The sequence below is a fragment of the Cervus elaphus genome, chromosome 22, assembly GCF_910594005.1.
Source record: "Cervus elaphus chromosome 22, mCerEla1.1, whole genome shotgun sequence".
In the NCBI taxonomy this organism is placed as follows: domain Eukaryota; kingdom Metazoa; phylum Chordata; class Mammalia; order Artiodactyla; family Cervidae; genus Cervus; species Cervus elaphus.
Window position 1 is genome coordinate 7,615,619 of NC_057836.1, and position 17,368 is coordinate 7,632,986.

The window sequence follows — 17,368 nt, forward strand, 5'->3', positions numbered from 1 at the left end:
AATACAAACTGAGATGACTGACTTGAGGCCAGCAGTAGGACAGGGGCCAAATGGGAACCAGTAGCCTGATTTTAAACCCAGTGCCCTGGGACTGCCAAAATGTCCATGGACATTTTTCCTAAGAAAAAGACCAAACCATTGACCTGGGAACCACAAAGGAAACACGATATTTTCTCACTCTGGAGAAGGGTTTGACGATGACAGAATTTTAGAGACTCAGATCTTCATCAGACCAGGCCGGGACTATGCCAGGTTCTCCAAAATCTCAACGTCTGGCCCATGTTTGACATAGAGCAAGTGTTCGGGAAATGGTGGTTTAGATGAAAAAGAAATGGATGAATGAGTATCAATTCATTCAACCCAAGCATTACACAGATAAGAATGAATGAGTGTTGAATAAATGAGTGAAAAAACTGATACCAAGATAAATTCACAATCAGGTAATAATATTAATATTTCCTGAGTGATTACAATGTTCCAGGGACTGTCATGATCCCTATACACATAATATCTTTCTTTTTTTTGGTTTTTTTTAATATTTATTTTTAATTGGATGATAATTGCTTTAAAATATTGTGTTGGTTTCTGCCATCCATCAGCATGAATCAGTCATAGGTATACATATGTCCCCTCCCTTTTGAGTCTCCCTCCCACCCTCCCTTGTAGTTCAGCCAGTAAAGAATCTGCCTGCAGTGCCGGAGACCCAGGTTTGATCCCTGGGTTGGGAAGATCCCCTGGAGAAGGAAATGGCAACCCACTCCAGTATCCTTGCCTGGAAAATCTCATGGACAGAGGAGCCTGGTGGGCTGCAGTCCATGGAGTCACAAAGAATCGGGCACAACTGAGCGACTAACACTTACTTACCCACCTCCCACCCCACATAATACCTTTCTTAAGACTTGCATAATCCTATGACATCGGGACTACTATCATTCCCAATTTGTGGAGGAGCAGGGGGCACAGAGACGTTAAGTGACTTACCCAAGGTCACACAGCTGGAACTAGGCAGAACTGGGATTCAAACCCTAGCAGCCTGGCCCCCGAGCCCACGCACGTGGCCATTTCCTTTAGTGTCACCCATTAAGCAAAGAGACCTAGCTCCAGGAGCCTTCGTCTGTCATCACGCTCAAGTCTTCCCCACCCCTCAAAATAATTCCCTCCTCAGATCCCAAATCCCCTTCTGGCGAGCACAACCTTGATTCCCTTTCTTGGTCACATTCTGTGAAAGAGTTGTCTATGCTGTCTCCACGTCCACACTTCCCACTCCACTCCCCAACTCATGACAAGCCCACGCTCACTCCACTGAGGGTGCTTGCCAAGGGGCCTCCCCGTCCCAGGGACCTCCTACCTGCTGAGTCCAGGAGGGGCCAGTTTCTTCCCGGCCTTTTCTAGGACTGCGGTTGCATCTGCTGGTCCTTGTCCTCCTCTGCCCAGGTCTTCCGCTTCAGGGACAGTGCTCTTGGTCTCCTCACTCCACCTGCTCCCCCCAGATGAGCTCTTGCATTTCATGATCTCATGAGTCATGTCGATGACTCACAAATCTATTCCTCCCACCAGGCTCACCCCCTCCCCAATATTTCAGATTCACATCTTTTACCTTGTGGGAAATGCTACCCAGATGCCCAATACCCAGGCTGCTTATGACCTCTGTACCTTTCCTAATCCCAAACTCTCTACCTGGAATGCCCTCCCCCTCCCCATCTGCACCCCCAGCCAACTGCCCACTCATTCTTTAAGGCATCCAGTATGGATGCCTCCGTGTCCAGAAAAATCCTCCTTGGTGCCCATTTCAGTTGAGCTGAGTGTCCTTCTGACTCAATACATTCCAGACTTAACTCAGCAGCTTCTCCCCTAATCCTGCCCTTCCTCCATCATTCTTCAACTCTAGTCATAGATCCAACCATCATCCTGCTCTCGGTCAATCTCCAATTCCAGCTTTACCTCTGAAATGCGTGTCCACGCTTCTCCCATCATCTCCACAAGCAGGCCCTCCATCACCTCTGACCACTGTGTTCCCTGCAATCTGCTGCCATTTGCTGGTCAGGGATCTCTGTCTAACTCACATGTCAGCATCACTCCCTTGCTCAAAACCCAGATGCGTGCACACACCCACATGAATGTAGGTTTAAAAAAAGATGAGGACGTCCCTAGTGCTCCAGTGGCTAGGATTCGACCCTTGCAATGCAGGGGGCCCAGGTTCAATCCCTGGTCAGGGAACTAGATCCCATATGCCACAACTAAGAGTTTGCATGTCACAAGTGTGTGAAGCTCCTGAGCACTGAGCGCCATACAACTAAGACCCATCGCAGCCAAATAAATAATAAATTAATTTTTTTTTAAAAAAGGTGAAACGTGAATAAACTCTGTGGTCCAGTAATGTACCAATGTCATTTTTCTGGTTTTGATTTTGGCTGTATATCACCATCAAGGGAAGCAGAGTAAAGGGAACCCTTTGTTACCATTTTTGCAACTTCCTGTGAATAAAAAGTTAAAAACAAACAAAACCTTCCATGACACCCACTGCCAGGAGGACAAAGGCCAGGCTGTTCATCAGGGCACACAGTGCCCGTGGCCCGGTATGGAATGTGACATTCCAGCAACTCTGGACCATGCAGCTTCCTGTTCAAGCTGCCCGCTCTTTCTAGAACAACCCTGATTAATGCCCAGTGTTTCTCAAAGCTCAGCTGAGGTGGCTTTTCTACCAGGAAGGCTGCCTGCCACAAAGTCCACCCTAGCACAGCCCCCCAAGCTCACAAGCACGGCAGCGATCCTAGTTAACTGAAAGCGTGTGTTCATGTTGCCATTCTCTCCCTAAACTAGGTGCTCCTTGAAGGAAGAAGCTGTATCTGCTTTATCTCTGAGCAGCACAGAAAAATATGCTCTGAGTGTCTCATGAAACCTGGAATAAAAGTGAAGATGCAGAGTTCAGTCATCAGTTATTGAGCACTTTCTCTTACCAGATATTATTCTGAGTTGTTTGTTCAGTTGCTAAGTCCTGTCTGACTCCTTAGCAACCCCATGGGTTGGAGCCTGCCAGGCTCCTCTGTCCATGGGTTTTCCCAGGCAAGAATAATGGAGTGGGTTGCCATTTCCTTCTCCAGGGAATCTTCCCTCCTGACCCAGGGATTGAACCTGCATCTCCTGTATTAGCAGGGGGATTCTTTACCACTGAGCCACCAGGGAAGCCCTGGTGAGCTTTAACTATAATGCTATACTAAGATACTATCCAATTAAAATAAATTAATTTTAGAAAAAGATACTATATACCAATAGAGTAAGATACTATATAAGATACTATATATAACAAGATACTATATGTAACATTAAGTATAATGCTTAATCCTTATAACACTCCTTAGGAGTGTACCACTATCACCCTCATTTTACAGATGAGGAAACCAAGGCACAAAGAGATGAAGTGACCTGCCAAGGTTAGTTACTAAGTGACGGAACTGGGCTTTGAACTCTGGCAGTTGGGTTCTGGGGCCCAGACAGCATCACCTCCCAACTCAAAAGTGCTACCCACCCCTGCACGCTGCCTTCAACCTAGACCTGCACTCCACTTGCCCCCCACAACCCTGGCACTCACCTCCCCCACTGCAGTGCACAGACAGGTTACACACCACACGAACACTATCTAAGCTTACGTCATCTCCACGCCTGGCACTTCTCCCGACTCACCAGGCCCTCGACGGCTACCCAGAGAGACTGGGAAGGCTTTAATTCCGTGGTCTCTGACCTCACTCATCAGCTCTCCAGGTCTGCATTTATCCCTTCCCCGCATCCTCATCCATCCCCCATCTGTCCACTGGACAACCCTCTGCTCCAGGGAAGTCATTTCTGGAGGTCACCTGCTGGTTGTCCAGCCACTTCTATGGCAGGAGTTTTGAACCTGGGTCCCAAGGAGAGAATTTAGGGGTCTGTGACCTTTCTTCAGGAGTCTGGGAAAACACAACTTTTTTCACAAACTTCTACCTGATAATGACCAATCCCCCCAATTAGGAACACAGGCAAAACACCCCAGGAGCACCAGACACAGAAATCACAGCTTTTTCCCTGTCACATTTCAGCTGCTGCAGACACAACAAAATCTTGGTTCACGCTCAACCCAACTTCGAAATTATTGTAGTTACATAGACTCACTGCTAGTTCTTATATTTTAGTGCATTGATTTAAAAAAGAGCCAAACTGTAGTTCAAGAGCATTGATTTCCTTTGTAATCCTGTGTGTTTTTACTGTATACATCTAGAAAGAGTATTCTGAGAAGGCATTCATGGACGTCCCCAGGCTGCCAACAGGTCTGCGGTAAAAAAGGGGCTTAAGAAGCCCTGCTCTCAGGATCAGGTTATTTATCCCTACAATAATCTCAAAAATAGGTGCTATGATCCCCACTTCACCCAAAAGCGAGGCCTACAAAAGTAAAGTCTTTTTATAAAAAAATAAAGAGGCTTGGGGACTTCCCTGTGGTCCAGTGGTTAAGACTCTGTGCTTCCAATGCAGGGCATGCAGGTTCGATCCTTGACTGGGGAACTAAGATCCCATGTGCAGCGTGGAGTGGCCAAAAAAACAAAAAATGAGGCTTGGTGGGCTCTGTGACTTGTCTAAGGCCACACTGCTCCTGGGGAAGCAGCTGCAGGTGTGTTCAGGAATGGACATGCAATGATACCCACAGGCCTCAGCAACCTGCAGTTTGTTTCTTTTAATTGGCCACCGTGAACAGAAACCAAGGCTCAAGAAACTTGCCCCAGGCCTCCCCCGGCGCCCCACCATAAGCCAAAGTAAAAGCAAGTGTCAGCAGCGAGGCCTAATCCCCGCCCTCCCGCAGCACCCTGGCTCCAAAGGGCTTTGATTCAATACTTTCTTCACCTGTCTTTTTCCTTCCCAGCAACCTACTGCCCAACTGCACAGAAGGGCTCAAACCTACATCTCTCTCCAGGGGACCCACGCTCTACTCCTGCTTCTCCATCAAGACCCACCTGCTATGCTGCTAAAGTGAGACATTTGAATAATAACTCTTTCTTTCTTTTTTTAATAGAAAAGTAACAGAAGCTTACTCTTGGGAGTTATGGGCATGCACACATTAAAAAAACAACAAAACTCACCCAGGGTCCCAGAGCTCCGACTGACTGCTTACTATTCTTTTTTTTTTTTTTATTTTTTTGAGCAATTTGAAGTCACTGCTCCTGTTCACGGGAGAAGAAATCCTTGTGGTCCTAACACCTGAGCACCAAGAGTTTCATGAGCTGCTCTGCCTGCGTCACGGGCTGAAGAGAGGCCAGAGCAGTGCAAAGGGCCCTGAGCTGAGTTCCTGTCATAGCCCTGACCCATGCCAGCTTTCACAGAATCAGTCTGAACCTCTGTTTGTCCTTTACAGGATGGAGCTAATGACATCAACCTTGCAAGACTAATGATGACACCTGTGTGCTCGATCGTGTCCGACCCTGAGAGCCTAAGGACTGTAGCCTACCAGGCTTCTCTGTCCATGGGATTCTCCAGGCAAGAATACTGGAGTGGGTTGCCATTTCCTCCTCCAGGGGATCTTCCCAACCCACAGATCGAACGCGCGTCTCCTGCATTGGCAGGAGGGTTCTTTACCACTGAGCCACCAGGGAAGCCCTACTTTCTGTCTAGGCCACTCTTTTTGGGCAAGGGCTGTTCTGGACCACTCTGCTACTATTGTTCATTTACTCAACAAATAACCACAGAACACCTTTGTGTGCAGTGGGCTCTGCCGGAGCTGAGGGAATGAGATTAATGAAGTCCCTGGCCTTGGGGAGCTTGCGGTTCAAGCGTGGAAAAACAAATAAAAAGGTCAGTGTTAAATGCACAAGAGAAGCAGAGATACAGATAAGAGTTACACAGAAACTAAAATAGGAAGGGAGTGATGGGGGTGTGGGCGGCTGGGAGCTTAGGGAAGGCCCGTCCTAGGAGGTGGCATTTAAGAGACAAGGAGCCAGTCACGGGGACACAGGAGGTGGGGAAGGGCACACCTGGCCCGGGTGCAGCTCAGGGAATGGCCCTGAGGTGGGAACAGGCTTAGAATGTTCAAGGAAGAGACAGAAGGCCAGCTGAGGTTGCAGGACTGGAATGAGAGCAGGCCAAGCAGGAAGCAAGGGGCAGGCGACAGGCTGGGGCTGGTCAGAGAGCGACACGCGGGTCACTCTGTGCGAGAGCCAGCTCTGAGCTCCACGTGCGCTGGGAAACCACTGGAAGGTTTTCAGCAGAGGAGTGACAATCTCATCTATTTTAAAAAATATTTATTATTATTATTATTTTATATATTGGCTGTGTGGCATGCAGGATCTTAGTTCCCTGACCAGGGATTGAACCTGTGCCCCCTGCAGTGGAAGTGCAAGTCTTAACTACTAGACCACCAGGGAAGTCCTGACAGGGTCTCCCTTAAATCTTGAGAAGACACCTTGGCTGCTGCCTTGGGGGTGGGTCCTAAGAGGCAAAGGTGGAAGGTTAGTTAGGAGGCTGCCTGCTGTGGTGGTCAAGGCCCAGATCAAGGCGGGCAGTGGAGAAGATTCAGGAACATTCTGGAGGTTATTCAGTATTTATGGCCATCACACTGGGTGGTCTTTATAACTTTCCAAGTTCCTTCATTTAAGTTTCAGAGTAAACCTGAGGCAGATGGCACTGAATCAGCAAGGCCATTTCACAGACCAGAAGACTGAGGCCAAGATTGAGGAGGTGCTGGTGCCCCCCTCACGCAGCTAGTGTGTGCTGGAGCCAGGAATGAAAGCCAGGACTTTGGATTCCTCTGCCTGCAGAGGGACAGGGTATGACATGGAATGCTCCAGAGCTTAGAGGAGCCTCTGAAAAGGGTCACAGTCTCGACCTTTGCCTGCAGCCCTCAGGGAAGTGCTTGATGGATACTCGCTGGCTGACCCTAGCTTTTGGTCTCAGGGAATCTGACACCCGGTTGGTTCCCTCTCTAAGTCACAGTGTGGACAGAGCAGGAAGAATTGGAGGGTGGGTCAACCCTTGGCTTCTTTTGAGTAACAGAGATTTCTCTTATCATGAAGGATTATCATGAGGATGAATGAGAGACTAGACACAAATGTTAAATAACTAGGGTTTCCAGGCAGGTAAGAAAAGAGCTTAAGGGACTTTACTGGTGGTCCAGTGGTTGAGAATCCACCATGCAATGCAAGGGACACAGGTTCGATCCCTGGTTGGGGAACTAAGATCCCACATGCTGCAGGGCAACCAAGACCGCACACTCAGGAGCCTGTGTGCCACAACTAGCGAGCGTGCGTGCTGCAAGGAAAGATTCCACATGACACAGTGAAGATCTTTCAACTAAAACCCCACGCAGCCACATCGATAAATAAATATTTTAAAAAGAAAAAGCAAAGAGCTCCCTGGAAACTGAAACAGCTTGACAGCATCTCCCTGGCAGGGCAGCTAAGATCTCAGTCTCGGGCTCCCTCTGACCCTCCTGCTCTACCTCAGTCGTATGATCTGGGAACCTTAGTCTTCTCATCTGCAAAATGGGGCTGTTAACAGTGGTTGCTGCCTCAAAGAGTCTTTAAGTGGATTTGGTAATGGCAGGCACACAGCCGCGTCCTGTGTGCCGCGTCCAGCTGTGGTGGCTGCTGGTGCTGTGGCCGCTGTGCCCATCGAGCTTGAATCTCAGGCTCTGATCCGGAGCTCAGGAACTGCCGCTGAACTGAAGTCGACTCTAGACAGCTCCTGGATGCAGAAAGGCTGCCTCCCCTTCCCTCTGGGCCTCCAAGGCCTGATGGTGAAATGGCGCTAACACACCTGCAGAAGCCATTAGGGCGCTTGCAAAGAAACAGACTTACTAGGAGAAATAAATAAGGTGGGAAGGAGACCCATAGCTGGTGATGACAAAGAAAAGGAAAACGAGCCCGTTTTCTATGGACCATTAAATGTGATGGAAGGAGCTGGCTTCTGTGGAGGCTCCAGGGAGCTGACACATAGCCGTCACTTCATCAACCCCAGCTGAAGTTGTGGTCAGACTTCCTCAAAGGACACCTCCACCCTCTGCTGTCTCAATTGTACCACCACCAGCCCCACGAGTCTCCTGCCTCCCTCCCGCCTAGCCTCACCTGGGTCCCCCAATGGGCCAAATCAAGAGCCAGACTGCCCCAGTTTGCCCTCCAGCTCTGCCACTTACAGGATGACATTCAACCTTTCTGTGCCACAGTTTCTCCATCTGTAAAATGGAGGTAATTGTAGCACCCACCTATACACGGCTATTATAAAGATTCAATAAGCTCATCCAGGAGAAAGGACTCACAACAGCTGGCCACAAGCTAATCATTGGATTGGTGTTTGTGAAGTTACTAAAAAATTTTAAACTCCCCTAGTTCTCTCATAAAGAAAGCTGAGCACTGAAGAATTGATGCTTTCGAACTATGGTGCTAGAGAAGACTCTGGAGAGTCCCTTGGACAGCAGGGAGATCAGACCAGTCCATCCTAAAGGAAATCAGTCCTGAATATTCATTGGAAGGACTGATGCTGAAGCTCCAATACTTTGGCCACCTAATGCGAAGAGCCAACTCATTGGAAAAGACCCTGATGCTGGGAAAGACTGAGGGCAGGGAGAGAAGGGGTGACAGAGGATGAGATGGTTGGATGGCATCACCGACTCAATGGACATGAGTTTGAGCAAACTCCAGGAGACAGTGAAGGATGGGGAAGCCTGGCATGCTGCAGTCCATGGGGTCGCAAAGAGTCATACACGACTGGGTCACTGAACAACAAAGTTCTTCTCATATGAGTCTCCTGTCCCAATCCCTGGGCACTGGGCTTCTCCCAGAGGTTACCATAAAACATCAACTCTCAGGGCTCCTTTTCAGAAAAGGAAACTTGGGCCCGGATAACCCAAGGGACCATGGTGGCAGAGCCTCACCTGAACCTGAACTCACACCTGCCACCTGCACTCTGGACTGTTCCAGACAACCTGCCCGTCCTGACTTTACATGGCCCTGCCTTTGTCCGGCTCAGCGTCTCTCCTCAGAATGCCCTTTCTCAACCCATCTTTCCAATGCATTATTCTTTTTTTTCCCTTTCCAATGTTTTAAATGGCACTTCTTCTTGGAAGACCTTCCAACCCCCAGGGCAAAATAAATCTTCTTCCTCTACACTGGGACATAATTCAATTTGACAAGACAATGGTTGATCGTGTCTTCCTGGCACCTCCACCGGGGCCTGGGACACAGAGGGTAAATCAGAACCGGTTTCTGTCCTTGGGAGACTCAGGTTAATCATCCGTATCCTTCTCCTTTCCAAGCTACAAGCTCCTCGGCAGTATCAAATCAGGCGCTGGCAGGGACCGGGCACTGAGCTCGGATCTCCATGCTCGGGACCCAGTCTTCTCCTTCCACCACCAGTCTGCCTTCTGAAGTCAGGCTTCCAGCAGCCGCCCAAGAGGTCTCGCACTGGGCCAGCCCCATGAGGCCGTGGGACACAAGGCTGGTTCAGTGAAACTTTCTGGCCCTGGGGAGCCTGCCGACCTTTCAGCTTTGGGTCCCCACCCCTAGAGCATTTGCCAGTTCAGACTGTCCGGGTCCCTGTTGTTGCTCTCCATATTTGGGATGGAGGTGGTCTAATTCTGACACCATGCAGCCCACTCAACTGTCACACAGGACTGGCTTCAAATCCAGCCGGGTGACCTTGGATGACCAGCCACATAAATGCTGTGTTCCTCAGTTTCTTCATCTGTGAAATGGAGATAATAATGCCTACCCCTCACAGAGCCACTGGAAGAATCAGAGGGAATGTACATCAATGTCCTGGCACAGAAGCAGTGGTGCGGAGTCCAGAATCCCCTACTTTTCTCCACGCCAGCCACACCTCCTCATTCTTTCAGGCTCAAGATCCACCTGCTGGAGGAAAGCTTCCCTAACTTTTCCAGGTTACCCTGAGAGCTCTCTCTTCTCTCCATTCCCACCGCATGGACCCCAGTATTGATCATCTTCTTGTTCGCTCATTGGTTGACTAGAGTTAACTTTTCTCTTTCCAGCCAGCCTGTAAGTGGCAAATTCAACCCAACCCTACTCCACAGCATCACACTATATACACCATAAAAGGCTCTTGAAGACTAATTTGCGAAGGTAGGCAGGACTCTGGGAGAAGGTAAAGATTTGGAGGCAGAAAACGAGGCAGGAATCCTAACTCTGTTGTGTGACTTTCCAGGAAGACCTTCAACTCTCTAAGCTTCAGATCTCTCATCTGGAAAATTAAGATGGAAAAATGTCGAGCTGACATGGTTGCTATGGAGGACAGATGAGAGAACATATGTGGAAGCCCTTTTGTTATAAACTAAAAAGTGCTATTTAAGGGATTATTATGTTTGGATTCTCAAATCCAAACCTACTGATGCCTCAGCTGTCCTATACTTAAGATTCAAGAGCCCAGATCATCCCACAGAGCTTCTCAGCCCCAAATAACCCACCAAAACCCACATTCTTAATTGTTCATCCTAAACAAAAAGCCAGCAGTCATTCCCAGTATCCATGGAACCTCATCCCAGTACGAATGTGCACGCATGCTCAGTCGTGTCCGGTTCTTTTCGACCCTGTGGATTGCAGCCCACCAGGCTCCTCTGTCCATGGGCTTCTCCAGGCAAGAATACTGGAGTGGGTTGCCATGCCCTCCTCCAGGAGATCTTTCTGATCCAGGGATTGAACCCACGACTCCTGCATTGCAGGCAGATTCTTTACTGCTGAGCCACTGGGGAAGCCCTCATCCCAGCTCAGGGATCACAAAAGTTCTCTCCCATCCTCAGATCTCAACCCTTCTGGAACAGGTTTCTCCTTCCCAGCTTAGTGAAGCCCACACCTCAAACCTGCTCTAATTGTGATCTGCTGGGCATCATTTCTAGCTTGCAGTCCAATTTCCAAGGGAAGTAAAAATGGGGAAAGACAACCAAGGTGGGTATAGTTGTATTTGCGGAGAGGGGAGAGGAAGACTTCGTAACAGAATGAAAGATTCTGCTGGAATTTTGTGTCCAACAGTTGCTAAACGTACTATAATTATCGCATTTGTGTGAGGATTCAAGGATCTGCATTCTGCTATTTTCATGGAACTTGATGAACTGCAAGCTCTGAGGGAAAATGCTAAGAAGTTGGGGTTCAAAGTCTTGTACCCAGGACCAAAGTCCCATTAAGCAGCCCCAGGGAAATGAAATCCCTGACAAAGCTGCTGGGGGCCCCCAGTCACCCACTCTGGGCTCAGCCCCCTTCTCCAGCCCCTGCTTTTCCCCACTGATGGCATGTAGGCATCACACCCATCAGAGTCCATCAGAGTGAATCCCGATTTTTTTTTTCTCCTGGGAATACTGCTTTGTCTCTGTGAAAGACCCCCAAATCAGGCACCTTATAAACGTCCTAGCCGGTCAGATTTTAAGGGGAAATCAGGGGAAGAAAGGGGCAGGCCGGGAAGGGCTCTGAGGCCCGCGGAGGGTAGTAGAGGGGTCGGAGGCCGCCGTGGTGGGTGGCTCCGGGGTACCAATATTCAGGGGGCGCCCCCCAGGCGCTGGAGCTGTCCCCCGCAGCCCCTGCGCGCGCCTGGTCAGACGACGGAATTCTCGCAGGCCTCCGAGTCCTGGGACCCATCCCACGACCGGAAATGCCCCCCTACCCAGACCGCACCCCCCTTTCCTGCCGCCCTCTCCCTCGGGCCGGGCCGCAGGCCCCGGATCCCCGGGCTCGCGTGGCCGCCGCAGCCCGCAGGGGCGGCCCTTTGGCGGCCGCTGTCCTCCGCCCGCGCTGCGGTCCCTCCAACTCCCGGCGCTGCGGGGCCAAGGCGCACACAAAAGGAAGGGGCGCGCTGCCAGCGACGCCCCCGCCAATCGCCAATCCCCTCGAACCCCATCGCGGGGACCCGCAAAGCCTCCGCGCACCCCAAAGCTCCGGACGCCCAAGAGAGAGCCCCCCACGCAAGAAATTCCGAGACACCTCCCGGGGGCTTGCAGAGGCGGCCAAATCACCCAGCGGCAGGTGCCCCCGGCCGCACAATAACTTTGAAACTTTGGGGCTGGGCTCGGGGGCCGGGAGGGGGAGCCCCAAAAAGAAGGAAAGGGGGATTGCGGAGGGGGAGAAAGCTGTGTCTTTATCTTTGCAACATGCACTCTCCGGGCGTCCCCAGTGCAGCTCCGGCCGGGCCAGGGGTCTCCGCGCCTCCGCCCGGCCCGGCGCGGCCCCCGGGTCCCCCGAGCCCTTCCCGCGCCGGCCGCCCGTCCGCGGTCGGGCCCCCGGCCTCTGCCCCGCGGGGCTCGGGCCGCGAGCTGCACTCACCTCGGCCGGGCTGCGCTCCCCGCGGGCCTGCGCCGAGCCCGATAAATGGTATGCTATGACTAGAGGTATGATTACGTTATTATTATTAGTAATAATAAGAGTAAATGCTATTTAATTACGGGCAGCCGCATCCTGCTCCCGGCGCCGCCGCCCCGGCAGCTCCGTCCATGTGGCTCCGGAGCGCTTTACTTTCATTTCCAGCCCCCCCGGCCGGCCGCTCGCGGCAGCACCCGCTGGAGGCTCGGTCTCCCTGCAGTCCCTCCTCCTCGGGTCCTAGAGCGCGGCTTCCCTCGCCGGGCGCCGGGGGTGGGCGGCGCGGGCCGCGCACCTGGGGGCGGAGGGGGCGGGGAAGTCCCCCTTCCTCGCCGACAGCTCATGCCTGGAATTCACCTTTATTTTCTTTGCAAGTGTCCTGCCCTCTTGGGGCTTTTCTCTTGGCGATTCTGCATTTCTGGGAGGGTGCTGGTCTCCCTGAACGCCTCCGCCCTTCCTCCGCCCCCGAGTTTCAGCTGCTTTCAGTGTAGACTCCCCCCAAAACCCCAGGAGCCTTGTGCCCTTTTCAAGAGTGGGGACCCAAGGTTGTTGTTTGTCTAGGATCTTTCCCTAAAGGATGTGAGGCCGCTTAGAAGACCCAGTGAATGGGGTGGCAAAGAGTGGGACACGACTTCACGACTGAACAAAGAAGACCCAAAAGTTCAGGGGAGATCACCGGAAGAAGAAACCAGCTGTCAGAGGCCCTGGCGCTGCCTCAGAGCTGGCCAGGTCCGTGTTGGATTTGAATCCAGAGCTTCAGATCCAAACACCGTGTCATCCATCCCATCCTACCATTGCTTCCTAGAGTTCTCTTCCCTCTTCATTTTAAACACATGTATGTATATGCACATAAATTTCTTTATGGAGGGGGGACTTGCTTGGCGGTCCAGTGGTTAAGATTCTGCACTTCCAATGCAGGGAGTGCAGGTTTGATCCTTGGTTAAGGAACTAAGGGGCTTCCTCTGTGACTCTGAGGTAAAGAATCCACTTGCAGTGAAGGAGATGCAGGAGATGAGGGTTCAATCCCTGGGGCAGGAAGATCTCCTGGAGGAGGAAATGGCACCCCATTCCAGTATTCTTGGAGTGGAAAATCCTGGAAAATCCCATAGACAGAGGAGCCTAGCGGGCTACAGTCTTCCGGGTCACAAAGAGTCGAACATGATTGAGCACTTGTCCCAACAGATCAGTGGTAAAGAATCCACCTGCAATGCAGGAGACACAGGAGATGTGGGTTCTATCTCTAAGTTGGGAAGATCCCCTAGAGTAGGAAATGGCAACCCACTCCAGTATTCCTGTGGGGAAAATCCCATGCACAGACGAGCCTGGTGGGCTACAGTCCATGGGGTCTCAGAGAGACAGATACCACTGAGATCCACGCACACAGGGAACTAAGATCTCACACGCTGTGCAGTGTGGTCAAAAAAAGAAAATTATTTAGTGAGGATCAATTGTGAGATTTGTAAAGATTTTATCTTTATAAATGTATCATTTCCACATTTGTGCCATACAGTCTTAGGAACTGGAGGTACATCGCTGAGATGAATTTTAAACATGTGGCAAATGTTGGGAGGCACAAGAAACTTAAACAGTTTACCTAATTCTCACCATACTCCTGGAAGATTGGGTTTAGCACGCTCATTTTACAAATGGAAAACTGAGTCAGTTCAGTCGCTCAGTCGTGTCTGACTCTTTGTGACCCCATGAATCACAGCATGCCAGGCCTCCCTGTCCATCACCAACTCCTGAAGTTTACCCAAATTCATGTCCATTGAGTCGGTGGTGCCATCCCACCATCTCATCCTCTGTCGTCCCCTTCTCCTGCCCTCAATCTTTCCCAGCACCAGGGTCTTTTCCAATGAGTCAGCTCTTCGCATCAGGTGGCCAAAGTATTGGAGTTTCAGCTTCAACATCAGTCCTTCCAATGAACACCCAGGACTGATCTCCTTTAGGATGGACTGGTTGGATCTCCTTGCAGTTCAAGGGACTCTCAAGAGTCTTCTCCAGCACCACAGTTCAAAAGCATCAATTCTTCAGCACTCAGCTTTTTTTATAGTCCAACTCTCACATCCATACATGACCACTGGAAAAACCATAACCTTGACTAGACGGACCTTTGTTGGCCAAGTAATGTCTCTGCTTTTTAATATGCTGTCTAGGTTGGTCATAACTTTCCTTCCAAGGAGTAAGCATCTTTTAATTTCATGGTTGCAGTCACCATCTTCAGTGATTTTGGAGCCCCAAAAAATAAAGTCTGCCACTGTTTTCCCATCTATTTTCCATGAAGTGATGGGACCAGATGCCATGATCTTAGTTTTCTGAATGTTGAGCTTTAAGCCAACTTTTTCACTCTCCTCTTTCACTTTCATTAAGAGGCTCCTTAGTTCTTCTTCACTTTCTGCCATAAGGGTGGTTTCACCTGCATATCTGAGGTTATTGATATTTCTCCTAGCAATCTTGATTCCAGCTTGAGCTTCCTCCAGCCCAGCGTTTCTCATGATGTACTCTGCATATAAGTTAAATAAGCAGGGTGACAATATACAGCCTTGACGTACCCCTTTTCCTATTTGGAACCAATCTATTGTTCCATGGCCAATTCTAACTGTTACTTCCTGACCTGCATACAAATTTCTCAAGAGGCAGGTCAGGTGGTCTGGTATTCCCATCTCTTTCAGAATTTTCCATAGTTTATTGTGATCCACACAGTCAAAGGCTTTGGAATGGTCAATAAAGCAGAAATAGATGTTTTTCTGGAACTCTCTTGCTTTTTCAATGATCCAGCAGATGTTGACAATTTGATCTCTGGTTCCTCTGCCTTTTCTAAAACCAGCTTGAACATCTGGAAGTTCATGGTTTGTGTATTGCTGAAGCCTGGCTTGGAGAATTTTGAACATTCATTACTTTACTAGCCTGTGAGATGAGTGCAATTGTGCAATAGTTTGAACATTCTTTGGCATTGCCTTTCTTTGGGGTTGGAATGAAAACTGACCTTTTCCAGTCCTGTGGCCACTGCTGAGTTTTCCAAATTTGCTGGCATATTGAGTGCAGCACTTTCACAGCATCATCTTTTAGGATTTGAAATAGCTCAACTGGAATTCCATCACCTCCACTGGCTTTGTTCTTAGTGATGCTTCCTAAGGCCCACTTGACTTCACATTCCAGGATGTCTGGCTCTAGGTGAGTGACCACACCATCGTGATTATCTGGGTCATGAAGATCTTTTTTGTACAGTTCTTCTGTGTATTCTTGCTACCTCTTCTTAATATCTTCTGCTTCTGTTAGGTCCCTACCATTTTTGTCCTTTATTGAGCCCAGCTTTGCATGAAATGTTCTCTTGGTATCTCTAATTTTCTTGAAGAGATCTCTAGTCTTTCCCATTCTATTGTTTTCCTCTATTTGTTTGCATTGATCGCTGAGGAAGGCTTTCTTATCTCTCCTTGCTATTCTTTGGAACTCTGCATTCAAATGGGTATATCTCTCCTTTTCTCCTTTGCTTTCCTTCCCCTTCTTTTCACAGCTATTTGTAAGGCCTCCTCAGACAGCCATTTTGCTTTTTTGCATTTCTTTTTCTTGGGGATGGTCTTGACCCCTGTGTCCTGTATAATGGCACGAACCTCCGTCCATTGTTCATCAGGCACTCTGTCTATCAGATCTAGTCCCTTAAGGATTAAGTGACTTGTCCAAGGCGGCAAGTCTGACTGCAGTCTGTATGCTTTAGATGGCCTCCTGTGCTTTTCACTATCTACCTCAAGGGAGCCTTGAAAAGGGGTGGGGGAAGTACACCTGCACCATCAGAATTTCTCAAGCTCTTCCTTCTGTGGGTGCCATTGCTCCCCTCACTCCTCTAAGATTAACAACAACAGAAAGGCAGTCTCTGGCATGAGAGGGATGTCCGGAAAGGAAAAGCCAAGTCCACGCAGGCTCACTGTGGTGGGTAGAGGAGGGTTGTGGCTTGTTTAAAATGAAGACTTCCAGGGAATTCCCTGGTGGTCCAGTGGTTAGGACTCCACACTTTCACTGCAGGAGGCTCGAGTTTATTCCCACAAGCTGCATGGCCAAAAATAAAAAATTAAATGAAATAAAATGGAGACCTCTAATCACCCCCACCTCACCGCTACCTCAGAGATTCTTTTTTTTTTTTTTTTTGCGGGGTGGAGGGCTGTGCCCGGGGACTGTGCTGGAGCTGTGGGGAAAGGGGTTTACTTACAGTCCCAGGAGTGAGGCCTGCCAATGAATGTTTTTGAGTGGGTAAATGAACACTGTATAAATGGTTGCAATTAAGGCTGCCCTGTAGGAACTTCTCTGGTGATCTAGTGGTTAGGAATCTACCTTCCATTGCAGGGGATGCGGGTTTAATCCTTGGTTGGAGAAGTAAGATCCCACATGCCACAGGGCAACTAAGCCTCTGTGCCACAACTAGAGAAGCCAGTCGTGGTGGTGGTTTAGTTGCTAAGTTGTGTCCGACTCTTGTAACCCCATGGACAGAGGAGCCTGGCAGGCTACAGTCCATGGGATTCTCCAGGCAAGAATACTGGAGTGGGTTGCCATTTCCTTCTCCAGGGGATCTTCCTGACCCAGGAATCAAACCCGGGTCTCCTGCATTGAAGGCAGATTCTTTACCAACAAGCCACAGGGGAAGCTCCCAGAGAAGCTAGTGGGCAACTGCAAAGATCCAGCACAGAGTGGAAAAAAAAGAAAAAGACTGCCATGCACTGAGAGTCTTCCCAGAAAGGGATCTTAACTTGGGGTTTAGGGAAAGACCTTGAAGGTACAGTGCACAATTTTAGGCTTAGTTTGAGGGTAATGAGTACATTCCCCATAGGGTTACTATGAAGATTGAGTTCCTGCATGCAAAGTACTATGTGATTAAATAAATAACACATTCTTCTGGGAAACAGTCCATAGAATTCCAGTTCTCAGAAGTGAGGATGAACCCATGAACCTAGAAGCTGAGATAGGTTATAACATAGTGAATGAAATTCAGGTGATAAACCATGCTCACAGTTGTCCCCAGTATGCTTGAAAATGATCAAGCATACGGAAAACTGACAGAACAAGATCACCCT

The 17,368-nt window shown here is 49.6% G+C and overlaps 1 protein-coding gene across 7 annotated transcripts in view; it reads right to left on the bottom strand.

Annotated features, from left to right (window-relative positions):
• Window positions 1-12,566, bottom strand: part of ZC3H7B (zinc finger CCCH-type containing 7B) — a 57,843-nt gene extending 45,277 nt beyond the window's left edge. The window contains exons 1-2 of one of the 7 annotated variants that reach the window (XM_043881195.1): window positions 12,273-12,561; window positions 1,349-1,477 (exon numbers count right to left, since the gene is read on the bottom strand). The gene's annotated coding sequence lies outside the window, so the exon portion shown is untranslated. Of the gene's footprint in view, window positions 1-1,348; window positions 1,478-12,272 lie in introns of all 7 variants that reach the window. The other 6 variants (XM_043881197.1, XM_043881198.1, XM_043881194.1 and 3 more) reach the window with 6 other exon arrangements.
• Window positions 12,567-17,368: the final 4,802 nt, after the last annotated feature.